Raw genomic sequence first — 15,447 nt, 5'->3', positions numbered from 1 at the left:
CACATACTATTTAGGGCCAATCTCCTTCCTGTACAGTCAGCAATAGATTAAAAATGTACATATGACGGCAAAAACGAAAGGCTTTTTTGTGACTAGACTCTGTCTTGTAGGGTATATACTCAAAGACTGTTCTTCCTGATAATTATTAAATATATTGGACGAGATCTTGTGTCACTCAGCCCCTGGCCATCAATATTAGAACACACCTAAGGAGAAGGCAATGTATGTGCCTGGTTGAAGATTTTGGTAAGTTGGGGCTTGACTTGTTCACAGAACAAAGTCAGGTTTCATTTTACGTCTGAGGTAATACTCAATAGTTATGCAGATTGTATTTGCTGTGGCTGTGTCACAGGATATATCCAATACCACTGTAATTATGCAATTGAGGGACTGCTACATTTTCAGCATAAATAAAAAAGATTTACCCCACTTTCCGCATAATCCACATTCTACTGCATAATTTGCAGATTTCAATAAAGAAGAATTTGTCTCGCGAGCAAATGGATCAGACGTTACCCAAAAAATTGCACTGTATATGGTGACGCGCCGTAGCTGATATTTGAAGGCATAACTGGTCACTCATCAGCTGCTAACTGCTGAACTGTTACTGATGAGGTGAAACCTTTTCCCACGCAGTATAAATATGTGGCCGAGTAGCAAAATAATAAAGCAATACAATTTGTCGCATTATGCTACATAAATGCGTCCTATCTAGCAGTATAATGTTGTCAACCTTGCCCCATAAATTGGTCCTCTAATAACGCATATTTCCATTGGTCGTGGATATGGCAACAGAATTTCCTATTAACATCTACACAGATTTCCTTCACTGCCTGCAGTCCTGTATTTACAGGGAAGTGACATTAATTCTTGCCTCTCTGTCCCATCCCTCCAAGGACGATAGACTTTGCTGTCCTTGAGGATTCAACTTATCCGTGTGATCGCTCAATAATACGTGCAGTTTTCAAGATTACACCGTAAAGAATTGCTAGGGATTGATCTGTTCATTTCTGCTACCTCTCAACTTTTCCTTTGAGACAAAGTGTGCAGTGAGAGTAGAACAATAGACTGGGACATACCCTAGATACAGCCAAGGTCTTTCAGGATGGACTTAACTGGACAATAACCCAGAAGCTTTGTGTCCGAGCACCATCAGGATTCAAGCAAGCCGGGCCGACGACGGCTGAAATGCCAGAAACCGGTCCCCGGAAGCTTGTTTCCTTCCCAGTACAAGAATTGGCTTGGTAGTTTGGTTTGCCCTGTTCCCATCATGCACTGGGACAGGAACAGACTAATTTGCATGTAGCCAGGTTCTGAGCTGGGATGGTGCAGTGAGCTAAAAAACGGTGATGGATCAAGCCCTGATCTTTGGACTGGGTAAGAGTGGTCTGCTTAATTCAGACACTCTGTTCATCACCACCCCCTTTTCTGAATCATTTTGTCCACCATAAGCGTGGAAGGGTATACTCAGATGTGAGTCCCTTGCTCATTGCACCATCAGGATTCAAGCAAGCCGGGCCGACGACGGCTGAAATGCCAGAAACCGGTCCCCGGAAGCTTGTTTCCTTCCCAGTACAAGAATTGGCTTGGTAGTTTGGTTTGCCCTGCTCCCATCATGCACTGGGACAGGAACAGACTAATTTGCATGTAGCCAGGTTCTGAGCTGGGATGGTGCAGTGAGCTAAAAAACGGTGATGGATCAAGCCCTGATCTTTGGACTGGGTAAGAGTGGTCTGCTTAATTCAGAGACTCTGTTCATCACCACCCCCTTTTCTGAATCATTTGGGGCACTCGGGCACCCCGGATTTGCCAACACACAGACCGCGTCTCTACAGGAAGGATTCAAAAACAGACACAGGGCAGAGCCTCGGGGATACAAGACACCAGGCTACAGTGTTCCCTACACTTCATCATTAGAGCACAGACTAACAAACATTCTGGAAACGTTGGCAAAATGAGGACCTCCGTGTAAGATACATTTTTAGTGAACTTATATGAGTTTATGCCCTCAGTGTCACCACCACGGAGCTACCTTGGACATGCTTGCTTCATGAAGAAGAAAAGCTGCTGAGTCTAGCCTCTTCAGCTTGCAATCAGGGGACAGGCTGAAAAATGAATAATTTATTAATGGGAGGGATTGGCCACCTTCCCAGCTCCTCTCACAGAGCAGAGTCCAGGCAAGAGGGGGGGGGGGGGACCTTAGGACATAGCGCCCTGAGGAGTCCCGACGCCCCCTCAAAGCCCTTTCCTCTCGGAAGAACTGAGCCTGGTGCTGGGACCACTTCCACCAAAGCTTACATTTAGCATTAAGACGAACGAGCTGTTTTCTGCTGGTCAACCAAACTACTGATTTCATTTAAGAAATCCTGCTCCATCATTCTTTGGCCCACTTAGAGATTGCTTGCCCTTTCTCACAATATTAAGGTTGAACCGTGCTGTCAACAACATAATGCAGATTAGTGTCTCAGCCAATCACATTGCAAAGAGCTCTTTTTCCTCGGCTGCAGCGTCTCTAATAATCACTTAGATTGTTACATTGCCCAATTGGGTGCACAATGTTTTGGAAAGAGCAGAGGGCCTACAATGCCTTTTATGAAGGTTTGGAATTTTATAAGCAATAAAACAATTTTATACATACAGTATCTTTCTCCTCGCGACCCTAGCCAAAAGGTCATTATAGTTAATTCAACCTTTGAAGCTGTGAAAGTTACTAGTCTTTATGCAAACTTCCTATTTACCCTAACTGATCTGTCCTCCTTTGTTTCTTGTTCTTTTAACTTCTAGGCACTATAAAGCGGGCTCGTGGTGCTTAATATATCACCATTAAATAAAATAACATGCTTCACCATTCCAATAAGCTTGAAAATGCATGGAATTCGAAAAATTATATATTACTACAATTACTAACTTGTGACATCACCACGTGTGACACATAAAATAAAACGCAGGGAGCTGGAATGTGTTTTCTACATATTTTGCAATCACAGGTTGATTGCTTCTAGGGGATTGGGGTTCGGCAGCTGGTAATTGTGACAGAGTGATTGTGTTGGAGGATGCAGTCCACCATGTGAGTACAAGTTACCTCACGCTGTCGCTGTGTCCCAAACCGGCTAAGGTGAGTAAATGGTACTGTGCTACGTGGAATCTAACAGGTCGAATTGAGTGGGAACCATGTATCTCTCCCATCAGCCCCAGTGCCTCGTTCTTTCAAGAACCGAAAGAGGACTCAAATATGGATCATGATCTTAAATATTCTGTTACCCAGTTAGCTGCGGTAAACTAAACACAGGATCAAATTCAACAACAAACGTTATAAACTTGACCTACCTGAAGTAAAAATAAACTACTGGAGCAAAAGAAGAAATGGTATGCCACACTGTCCCTTGTGGAGAAGGCTAGAGGCTAACCGTAGCGGTTACATGAGTGAAAACGTAAACAGAAAAGCGGAAAACAAGGCTTGGCTCACAAAATGCATACATGCAGATCCTACCCAAACCTTCAACATGTTCCAAGATCTTCATAAATCCTGACCATCTGAGCAACTCCAATGAAGTAATGGAGACTTTTGATGGATGGGAAAGTAGCAAGACAGCCATGCAAATCAAAGCACATAACTTGCCAGTATAATCATTACCGGCAGCATGAATGAAAACAAATGTTCCAACCACTCCCAGCTGATATCATGAATGTATCATTAAAGCTTCTATCCTTAGCATAAGCGTCTCTGAGCCAGTGAAACACAGGGCCAGCACCTCTCTCTTTCACCGCACCCTTCAGAAACCATTCATTGAAACTCGGGTTCTGTTAAACTACCAACCAATCACCAAACTTCCTCCACCAGTGTTGAGCTGCATAAATATGTGAGCATAGCTACATATGTCATGTCCGTCAATCTGGTTTCATCTACAAGGTACTGTATTCGATTAGGTATACATCAGAAAACATGCGAATCACCATTGACAAAGGCCATCATGCTGGCTTAGTACTCATCAACCTCTCAGCAGCCCAACACACTGATCATCACAGCATCCTGTGTAAAGGGCTTCAAAACCAGGCTTTGGGGTGTGTGAGAAGTTGGTCCGATATGCAGCGTTCGCTATTCTAGCGACCACTATGCATCGGTCCAAACGACCCTTATGGTGATTGGTTGTAAGTCAACCTTAGACCAGCTATCCTAGTAGCGTGGATACGAGCAGTCTTCGGGCTAAACTCTAGAGGGCGTGTTAAGCCAGCTGTTATACCATCACATACCCCTTGAACACCAAGTGAAAGGACACCACACAAGTGTTATGAAAATAAACAGTGTATTTATTAGAATCACAACAGCCTTGTACTCTTTATGAGGACAGGGTACTAAGCACAGAACAAAACTCTTAGGAAAATACTTCAAGTGCACAAGTAAAACAAGTGCCCGAGGGCACGGAAAGTTCTAGTGGTCTCGGGCGGACCCGATAAGGCAAGTCGGAAGCGAGGGACTCGGGACCCTTGAGTAAGGAGGCTATGCAGGCACCGTAGTGCCGGAGTTAACTAGCCACGAGGGCTGCGGCTGCACAAGTCTTACAGGCGTCGGGGGACTTCGCTGACGAGCCAGGAGCCGGAAGGAAGGAGTTGCTGGCCGGCGACCAGTGATGAATAGTTCGTAGAGATCCAAGCCTGGATCAGAGATTGATGATACCTGAAAGCAGAGGGGACCAAGTTCGTACTACTAGCCAGTAGTCAGAGGGTACCAGGAAGGCACCGGATGGCCGTCACCTCGACTAGGTGAGTGGGCGACGCTAGGCTCTGCAGTCTCACGGACCAGGAGGCGTTGTCGGCGACCAGGATGGAGGTGCGAGCTGTCCCGCGAAGGTTGATGCTGTCGGCATCGCTGGGCCCAGGATTGGGGCAACAAGCCTTGGCAGATTTCAGGGCCACGTGGTGGGCCTAAAATGGCGTCTTGAGTGGACCAGGAGGGTCCGTGGTGCTCCTCTCGCAGAAGGGAGCAAAGGCCAGTCTGGAGCAACCAGACCAGCAGCGTTAGTTGTCGGGTGTCGTCAAGAAGGGCACAAGCCAGCGGCTAATGACCAGACAACGTGCTGAGCAGCGAGCAGAAGGGCCCCACGCAGATCGTGGAGATGCTGGGAGACTGCACTTCGATGCTGGAGCTGCTCAGGGTCGGGGCTTCTCGGACCCCAGAGCACTCACCAGAGGATTCCTTCGGTGATCGTGCTGGTTTAAGAAAGCCTGCAGGTTTTGATGATGGCCGGTCCCTCGAGGTCTCGTCGCACCCACAGATCTCAGCTGAGCTGACGATGTGGGTAGAGGTCAGAGGTGCCAGGGAGTCGGTTCTCGTCGAGCTGGGTCGTCGGATTCCTGAGGAAGGACTTGCAGCAAACCGCAGAGTTCTTGGATGGTGCCCGCTGGTGCAGGGCGACTACTCCTTAGCCACAAGGGAGAAATCTTGAGAAGGGTCTCGAATGTCCGTTCGTAGAAAGAATTTCTTGATTCAAAGATGATCTAATTTGGAAGGGTCCCCGCTCCAGCCTTTATCCTAAAGAAAGGGGTGGGTACATGACTAGGTCCTGCCCTAGGGGTGGGACCAGGAAGGGGGGTAGTTACACCCCTCTCCCCTGCCGGACTTTCCCCAGGTCAGGGGCTGCGCGCCCCTGGAACTGGTTCTAACCGGCAGATGCGTAGTGAGCACCGGGGTGCCACTCCGCAGTCACCTTCCTGCAAAGCCCTACCTACCCAGAATACACAAACCCTGTCTGGGACGATAACGCTATACCGAAGTTACCGATATGATACGCGTTATCATGGAACAGCTATTGGGTCTTGGTTCCGCAAGCTGCAACCGGGCTCGGCTCGTGCCAGAGCCCAGTTCACACGATTCCACGCACTCTGCCTTCTGGATTGTTAAGGCCTGCCATAGGAGTGGCTGATAGGAACTCGGGTGTCCATTTTGAGTTTAGATATAGGGATACTATACCTACAGCAACGGGCGAGTACGCCACGTTGCCCCAGCTGTCGTGCAGCCAGTTGTGTCAGATTTAGATGGCCAGCCAGGGGTGGCATAATACATGCTGCAGCCCCTGGTAGGCCCTGGGTACACCTATGCCCTGAGTTACAGGGTCTGATAAGGTGGCCCAGTACCAATTGGAAATGTACCTAAGGTACATGGAATCCATTTTAGAGAGAGAGCAGTAGGCCTGGGGTCCTGATTGGCAGGGCCCCAGGTCAACTAAGTCGGAAAACCAGCAAAACACCAGGCAAAAAGTCGGGGGTAACCATAGTCAGGTATCTACCTTCCTACACAACCCCCCCCCAAACGAAAGGAGATAAGGCTATCCTTGTCCAGGTAAGCCTATATTGCCTGAGTGGCCATATGAGGTGGTACATGCACTGGCATGGTTACCCCCTGTATCATGGTCCACTAAGCAACCCCTCACCCTAAGGGTATCTGAGGGTCTCCACCATAGGGAATCACTACCTGTGGTGTGCTTTGGCAAAGTAAAAGGCTGGTGTGGGAATGGAGTACTGAAGTGAGACTCCACTACGGTTGGGCTCAACTTCCTCCAATCACTATCCACCATATGCGCCTTTCTTTCCAGTACTGAGTTGCTATGAGCTCTCAGGGTCAACCTCTGGCTACCTAAAGCTGGACGCTGAGTCCCTCTGTTTGGCTTACTGGAGGGACAGGTCAGGTTTGGGGTTTTTAGGCCCCAGGTTTGGCTGTGCCCAGCAGTGTCCAGCTGTGGGAGGTCCCTAACTAAGTTTAAGGGGGATCCCTCAGGAGTTTGTTTTATTTTCACTTGGCTAGGACTACTAGCTTCAGTGATCCTAATCAGCTGATTGGGAAATTCTTTTGGACAGGGGGCCCTTTGGGGTCCACCACTGGCCTTCCTGACCTCTACTGCCCTGGGCTGACTGAGGCAGGGTAGAGAGGGGCAGGTTACCTGCTCCAGACCGGGTCCCACCTGGGAAGGTTCCACTGTCATCAGGGGCTCTGCCAGGCTAGGCCTGACTACCTCTGGGGCAGTTCCTTCACCAGGGGTAGAGTCAGTTCCCTGAGGAGGCTGGCTCTCACCTAGTGTCTGGGAGGGGGAAGACTTTTCTTCCTCCTCAATGCTCTCTGTCTGAGTGGAGTGATCCATAGTTTCAGGCTTCACAACACTGTTATCGGTCTGAGTTTGAGCTGTGGCCATCACAACTCCACCAACCTTTTCAGGAAGGGAGTCAGTTTGGGTTTGGGCTGTGACCATCACAGCCTTGCCAACCTGTTCAGGAAAGGCATCTTTCTGGGATAGGGCTGCGACTGGCACAGCCCTCGTGACCTGTTCAGGGAGGACATCTTGGACTGGGGCAGTGGCTATCACTGCCCCACTACCCTTACCATGGAGGTTTACCATTTTAAAATGGGTTTCTTGCTCTACCTCAGCCCAGGCTGAGGTCTCCAAATCATTCCCCAGTAGGCAATCTACAGGCAAGTTTGGTGACACTGCCACTCTCTTGTGACCAGTGACACCTCCCCAGCTGAGATATACCACTGCTATGGGATGATCTCTCTGCACTCCATCAATGTTCACTACCTGGTATGTGGCACCAGGCACAAGTTGCCTTGCGGGGACTAGGCTCTCAGCCACCATGGTGATGCTAGCCCCTGTGTCTCTGTAGGCGTCAACTTTTGAACCATTGATGAGGGGCTCCTGTCTGTACCTGCCCAAAGTGTTGGGACAGGTGGTGAAGTTGGCAAACCCCATGCCAGTCTCACAGACAAGAGTATCTAAGTCCGGGGACCTGGTTAGGCCAGAGTCCCCAGGTACTCCCAAAGAAAATTCACCCAGATTCTTGGGGGCACTCCCACCACCCGGGGGATTACTACTAGTAGTAACAGGAGGCTGGGAAGCTTTATTTGGGGGTATGTTCTCCTTATTGTTGTTGGCCTTGGGACAACTGCTGTCAGTTTTGTAATGGCCCACCTGTTTGCAGGTGTGACAATAAGGTTTCTTTTGGGTTTTGGGAGAAGTTGGGGACCCACCCTTTTCAGAGGAATTTTGGGGCCCTGTGGTTTGATCAGAAGATTTATTCCCACCCTTCTCTTGAGGCTTGGTCGATTCCTTCTTTTGGTCACCACCCTGGTTCTTAGGCCTGACCCTGGTTCTGACCCATTTGTCCGCCCTCTTACCCAATTCTTGTGGAGAGGTCAGATCAGAGTCTACCAGGTGCTGGTGTAATAACTGGTTCTGACAATTACTTAAGATTTGCTCTCTCATAATTAGATTGTACAATCCTTTAAAATCAGTAACCTTACTTCCCAGTAGCCAGCCTTCAAAAGCCTTAGTGGCACAATCGACAAAGTCAGACCAGTCCTGAGACTGAGTTTTCTGGGTATCCCTGAACAGCAACCTGTACTGCTCAGTGGTTAAGCCGAACCCATCAATCAGTGTGTCCTTCAGGACCTGGTAATTGTTAGCATCCTCAGCTCTAGTAGTGAGGAGCTTATCTCTCCCTTTACCTTCAAAGGAGAGCCACAAGAGAGCTGCCCACTGACTCTGGGGGACGCACTGTACAGTGCAGGCCCGCTCCAAAGCAGCAATCCATTTGTGGATCTCGTCCCCTTGCTTAAAGGGGGGCACTATCTTATTCAGGTGCTTAGTGTCTAAACTCCTCTTTTCCCGTGGGGGAATGCTGCCACCAGTGGGAATGGTCCCACTCAATTCCTGCTCTCTAGCAAAGGCGAGTCTTTCTTTGGCTAGGGCCAGTTCTTCCCTTTCGATCCGCAGATTGACTTCCCGCTCCTTCGCTTCGTACACTCTTCTCTGAGGGGATGTCATCCCTCTTCGAGCAGAGCCTCGAGAGCCATTGGTTCGAGCGGATCTGTTAGAGCCTCTCGACAGAGACCTAACTCGTCCACTCCCAATGTTAAGCTGGCCTGAGAGGGGCCCCAGGGGTCTCCGAGTACCATTCTCGTGCCGGCTTAAGTTGTCCCTAGTTAGCTGGCTAACCACTACTGGACCTTTGTCTGCCTCGTCCCCAGATGTCTCTGGCTCCTCTTCCCCCTCTTCGCCCTCTGCGGAGAGATGGATAAGGTCAGGGTCACCTCGGCTTCCCTCGAGGGGGGGCATATCCACTTCTGGATGAGAAGGGTCGGTGTTACCCGCCCTCCTTGCATCATAAGTCTCCAAGAGACCAATCAGAAACGGAATGGTAGGGTTTGCACCCTGTTTTAACTTCTCAACCCTTATGGTGATTGGTGGTAAGTCAACCTTAGACCAACTATCCTAGTAGCGTGGATACGAGCAGTCTTCTGGCTAAACTCTAGAGGGCGTGTTAAGCCAGCTGTTATACCATCACATACCCCTTGAACACCAAGTGAAAGGACACCACACAAGTGTTATGAAAATAAACAGTGTATTTATTAGAATCACAACAGCCCTGTACTCTTTATGAGGACAGGGTACTAAGCACAGAACAAAACTCTTAGGAAAATACTTCAAGTGCACAAGTAAAACAAGTGCCCGAGGGCACGGAAAGTTCTAGTGGTCTCGGGCGGACCCGATAAGGCAAGTCGGAAGCGAGGGACTCGGGACCCTTGAGTAAGGAGGCTATGCAGGCACCGTAGTGCCGGAGTTACCTAGCCACGAGGGCTGCGGCTGCACAAGTCTTACAGGCGTCGGGGGTCTTCGCTGACGAGCCAGGAGCCGGAAGGAAGGAGTTGCTGGCCGGCGACCAGTGATGAATAGTTCGTAGAGATCCAAGCCTGGATCAGAGATCGATGATACCTGAAAGCAGAGGGGACAAAGTTCGTACTACTAGCCAGTAGTCAGAGGGTACCAGGAAGGCACCGGATGGCCGTCACCTCGACTAGGTGAGTGGGCGACGCTAGGCTCTGCAGTCTCATGGACCAGGAGGCGTTGTCGGCGACCAGGATGGAGGTGCGAGCTGTCCCGCGAAGGTTGATGCTGTCGGCGTCGCTGGGCCCAGGATTGGGGCAACAAGCCTTGGCAGATTTCAGGGCCACGTGGTGGGCCTAAAATGGCGTCTTGAGTGGACCAGGAGGGTCCGTGGTGCTCCTGTCGCAGAAGGGAGCAAAGGCCAGTCTGGAGCAACCAGACCAGCAGCGTTAGTTGTCGGGTGTCGTCAAGAAGGGCACAAGCCAGCGGCTAATGACCAGACAACGTGCTGAGCAGCGAGCAGAAGGGCCCCACGCAGATCGTGGAGATGCTGGGAGACTGCACTTCGATGCTGGAGCTGCTCAGGGTCGGGGCTTCTCGGACCCCAGAGCACTCACCAGAGGATTCCTTCGGTGATCGTGCTGGTTTAAGAAAGCCTGCAGGTTTTGATGATGGCCGGTCCCTCGAGGTATCGTCGCACCCACAGATCTCAGCTGAGCTGACGATGTGGGTAGAGGTCAGAGGTGCCAGGGAGTCGGTTCTCGTCGAGCTGGGTCGTCGGATTCCTGAGGAAGGACTTGCAGCAAACCGCAGAGTTCTTGGATGGTGCCCGCTGGTGCAGGGTGACTACTCCTTAGCCACAAGGGAGAAATCTTGAGAAGAGTCTCGAATGTCCTTTCGTAGAAAGTAGTTCTTGATTCAAAGATGATCTAATTTGGAAGGGTCCCCGCTCCGGCCTTTATCCTAAAGAAAGGGGTGGGTACATGACTAGGTCCTGCCCTAGGGGTGGGACCAGGAAGGGGGGTAGTTACACCCCTCTCCCCTGCCGGACTTTCCCCAGGTCAGGGGCTGCGCGCCCCTGGAACTGGTTCTAACCGGCAGATGCATAGTGAGTACCGGGGTGCCACTCCGCAGTCACCTTCCTGCAAAGCCCTACCTACCCAGAATACACAAACCCTGTCTGGGACCTGACAGGAAACCCTTTGTCCAAGCTCTCCTCGCTGGAAGGACTCCCAGCAACAGGAGGTCAGACTCGTGTCTGTGGTGGCAGCATCCATTTTGTGGAGCTGAGGCTTCAGTTAACTCTAACCGGGGTTCACAGTTACGTACATGTTGTGTCCCTCTAAGAAGGGTGGAATGCTAACCTCGCCGCCAGAATTGGTGAGGGGGCAGCATCCCGATTCGTATGACACCTTACTCGACATGTCTTGATAACGCTATACCGAAGTTACCGATATGATACGCGTTATCATGGAACAGCTATTGGGTCTTGGTTCCGCAAGCTGCAACCGGGCTCGGCTCGTGCCAGAGCCCAGTTCACACGATTCCACGCACTCTGCCTTCAGGATTGTTAAGGCCTGCCATAGGAGTGGCTGATAGGAACTCGGGTGTCCATTTTGAGTTTAGATATAGGGATACTATACCTACAGCAACGGGCGAGTACGCCACGTTGCCCCAGCTGTCGTGCAGCCAGTTGTGTCAGATTTAGATGGCCAGCCAGGGGTGGCATAATACATGCTGCAGCCCCTGGTAGGCCCTGGGTACACCTATGCCCTGAGTTACAGGGTCTGATAAGGTGGCCCAGTACCAATTGGAAATGTACCTAAGGTACATGGAATTCATTTTCGAGAGAGAGCAGTAGGCCTGGGGTCCTGATTGGCAGGGCCCCAGATCAACTAAGTCGGAAAACCAGCAAAACACCAGGCAAAAAGTCGGGGGTAACCATAGTCAGGTATCTACCTTCCTACAGGGTGGAGGCTTAATCACCCATAATTCATATATTCATATGATGATGTAGTTAATTAATTCAGGCTGTTTGTGAGGGCAGTATGCAAGATGAGTTGAAAGGTAATTCACTTAGGTTTGGAGATCTGTAGGATGGGGGTAGTGTGGATCAGTTTAACGTTGTCAATGTAAGATCTTATTTTGCTGAGTTTTTTGGTGAAGAAATTATTGATTCTGTAGAAATTGTCAACTGGTTGTAGGATCTGGGAGTTGATTGATGCAATGCTTGATAGCTTTGAAGAATGCTTTGTCCCTTTCAATTTCGTGGTTAATAGTAGACTTGTGAAAAGTGCCTTTAGTTGTGCCGAATGAGAAATCTGTATGAAGTGTGGAGTGCTTTGGATTGGGTAAAATCAGCAGTGAGACTTTCTTCAATTCTTTCCTTGTCTGCTTACTGTACGCTTCTCCTCGGAGACTTCTTATATGTACTATGGTGCTGAGGGTTGAAGTTTGAAGAATTATCCTTTATGTTTAGTGTTGGGGTTTATAGTTCTTCGGGCTATTATTGTAGTTATCGAGGAGTGTATTGATGTCGGTTGTAGGGCTGAAGTTAGTTAGGCACAAGAATGAGTACTTTTTGTTGGGACTTTATGGAGCCAGCTCTGTGGGAGTGGAACATTAGTTTTCTCTTTTTGTCCAACCACAGTGCTTGGCTGTGGTGTGATGCATAGAAAAGGGAACATCAGAGTGGCCTGTTCAGACCCGGGGTGTCAGGATAAATGGATAGTGAGTAAGGAGGATAAGATGAGGCCAAGTGTGTTGCCTCTGAAATGGTTTATCAGTGAAATGCTGCTTTATGTCCAGAGTGTCAAGAAGTGTGTATAGAAATTATTTAATTGTCTTTGTGCTGGTGTCACGGTTTTCAAGAAATGTAGGATGGAGATGATAACATCGGAGGTTTCTTCTATAAATTCCTCGTTGGAACCAGGGTGGTCTGCCAATCAAATAGAACAGGTCGTTTAATGTACAAAACTTCTAAAAAAACAACTAATAAAAAAAAACACTGATTTATCACTTCTGTTACTGTTATTCAATATGCACTATGATTTTTGGAAAGCAACAAATTGCCACCTCTTTCTCCTAGTTCACTTTCTTGTTCTCACTTGTTCTCCTGTTAATGCATTAAGGCAACATGATTGCGACTCAGTGCGCTATGGAAATATTAAGCATATGGTCACTTAATTTAAAATGTGCAAATTATTTTCTCGGTGGATAAAGATCACCGATTTTGCCCGCACTAACATTCAAGCTGCATTTCAAAGGCTTATCCAAAATGCCATTTGCAATGAAGGTATCGTGTCTAATGTTAATTAAACAAAAAAATGGAAAAGGAAATCTGCCTGTGGTCCTGTCGTTTGATCCTGCTGAATTTTTGGTCTTTTGGGAAAAGCAGAAGCCAAAATTGCCAGAGGATTAAAAAGCAGCCGCTCAGAAGAGATTAGAAGGTTTAAATGATGGCTCATTAACAGAGAAACTGGGCCTCCCAATGTCATTACTGAGAACTTCAAAGGGGTCTCACAACTTTGCAATGTCATAAAATCACCACATTTCTCAAATCCCAAGAATCAGTTCTCCTTCTGGGGGCTGGAAGTGAGGCAATTCACCTTTCAAGATAACACTGTCTGCAAATACTATTAAAATAAAAAAATAAAAAGGGAGCCCTTTCCAGAACTGATCCAGGTAAAGGTAGAATGTTCAACTGTATGGGATAAACTGGGTGAAGACTTTATTAGATGATGCATCGCTCACATAATGCACAGGGCGCTCGTTCTAGTAATGACATTTTTTAACAACTAGGAATATTGCCATCTAGGACAGGAATAAAAAAAAGTTTGCACTAGTTAAAAAACCAGACAGGGCTAATGCTTCTACAAAATCTTTCTTGTTTATGTGACAGGGAATAGTGCAAACGGTATTTCCATCTTTCAAAGACTTACCATTAAATAAATGAATCCACGGCGGAGTAGGCATTTATTCAGCGGAACAGAAATCCTAAAGCCATAATTCACTAAATGAAACTGAGGAGAGAAGCATCAAAAGCTACACAAGAACATCATTCTTAGGTTTGTGCTGGCTTTAACCGTCTGTTGGTAGACCTAATGTCTACAGTACACTTCATATTACTTAAAGTAGGCTTTGGTCAGCCCCTTCCTCGTGATTGGATGGCTTTGTTGTCTATTGCTCACTTTCCAGTTCCTGATTGGTCTCACTTTTTTCCCCCATCAAGGAGTACTTCAGTTTCACACTGCTCTTTGATTAAGTAATTCTACACTGCTAAGTCACAACCTGTTTTGCAGTGGCGGGGAAGCAGTGCAGGGAGGTCGTCGGGCTACTATTTTCTCTCCCTGCACACCCATCCACCTCTGTTTCCTCCTTCAGTCTCTATCACCCAGCGACCTATTGCCTCCCAGCACACTTGATTTAAAAATAAAAGACTATTTTCAATTCACTTTTTGCTGCCCATTGCGCGATCATGGAGCGGTCATTGTAAACATTTTATTTTGACCATTTCAAGATGTCCTTCCATTAGTTTGTATGCAAACACAAAGGCAGTGGGTACCTATGAATGTGTTCGCTTTAATTTAACAAATCCCATTCAAAGATGGCTGCCGCAAATGCATGCACATCCATGGAGGCCATCTACGATTGGAATTTGTTATAATAAACTAAAAGGACTTCAAAGATGGCAGCTGCAGAAGAACATGCATCTAGAGCAGCCACTTTTTGAGGTGCAATTTAAACTCTTTGGCCGCCCCACATGTATTGCGCCTTGAATTTGGATTAGTCTCGACCTTCATTTTATCCTTGTCAGTGGTTCTTAGGTGGGGTAACTCCCTCTTTTGGGGGGAGGAGGGTACACTCAAGGCTGCCCTGAGAATAGACATTTTTGGCACGCTAAACGAACAATTAACGTTTTTCAGGTCTTTTGTTTGTGCAAGTAAAACATTCGGGCTTAGTCTGAAACCCGCTTCTCCTATGCCTAAATCTGAACTGAAACAGCTTTTAAAGAAGTCTAGATCCCCTATTAGTTTAGGGAGAGACGCTGCCTCAAGACAGTCCAGGTCCAGTAATAAGGCGGTCAGTGGGAGTGCTTTGGGGAAAAAACCACAGCCTTATTTAACTTGGAATATCCCACATTAGAAGGCTGATACTCCGACTGAGATCTAATTTGCTGCCTCTAAGAGAAGTCACTGGTATCTGAGATAAAACAACAACCGGCACAAGCATCAAAGCTTTTTGCGATCGCAAATTACCGGCGATCTTTGAGGCCACGCCCCTTTCCTGAGGCCATGCCCGCCGCCGAGACCACATAAAACTGTAGAACAGTGAAGGTTTTGGATCCTACGTCTGCCCAGCCCGGATCTCAACAATGGGGAAAACAGAACAGGGTGGCTGGACAGGATAATTATCAACAACACCTTTCAGCCAGGTAGTCCAAGAAATACCACGCGGCCTCTGGGAGAGAATCCCAAATCAAATTTATTTTCTACTGAGACTCAAATTTTTAAGGAATCTAAGGCATGAACACAAACAAAACAACTGTTATGACAGTGAATACATGATGGCAATATCTACAAATTTACAGAATTTACAATGCATACAAAAGTGAATGAGGCCACATTAGTGAATGAGACACACAAAAAACAATACAAAATTCAGTGAACAATATTAATTGCAATTATATACAGTGCAAAACTTTGAAGTGTAAAGCAAATGTGAACCAGTCCTACAGACTGTGAAACCATGGGACAGGCGGGGAGGTGGAATGGAATGCCTGCCTGTCAACCAA

The 15,447-nt window shown here is 47.9% G+C and overlaps 1 protein-coding gene across 1 annotated transcript in view; it reads right to left on the bottom strand.

Annotated features, from left to right (window-relative positions):
• Nucleotides 1-15,447, bottom strand: part of ITGB5 (integrin subunit beta 5) — a 658,371-nt gene that overhangs the window by 285,145 nt on the left and 357,779 nt on the right. The window lies entirely within an intron of this gene.

The sequence above is a fragment of the Lissotriton vulgaris genome, chromosome 2_1, assembly GCF_964263255.1.
Source record: "Lissotriton vulgaris chromosome 2_1, aLisVul1.2, whole genome shotgun sequence".
Lineage (NCBI taxonomy): Eukaryota > Metazoa > Chordata > Amphibia > Caudata > Salamandridae > Lissotriton > Lissotriton vulgaris.
The sequence above is the reverse complement of the archived record's forward strand: the minus strand, read 5'-3'. Positions and strand labels throughout refer to the sequence as shown.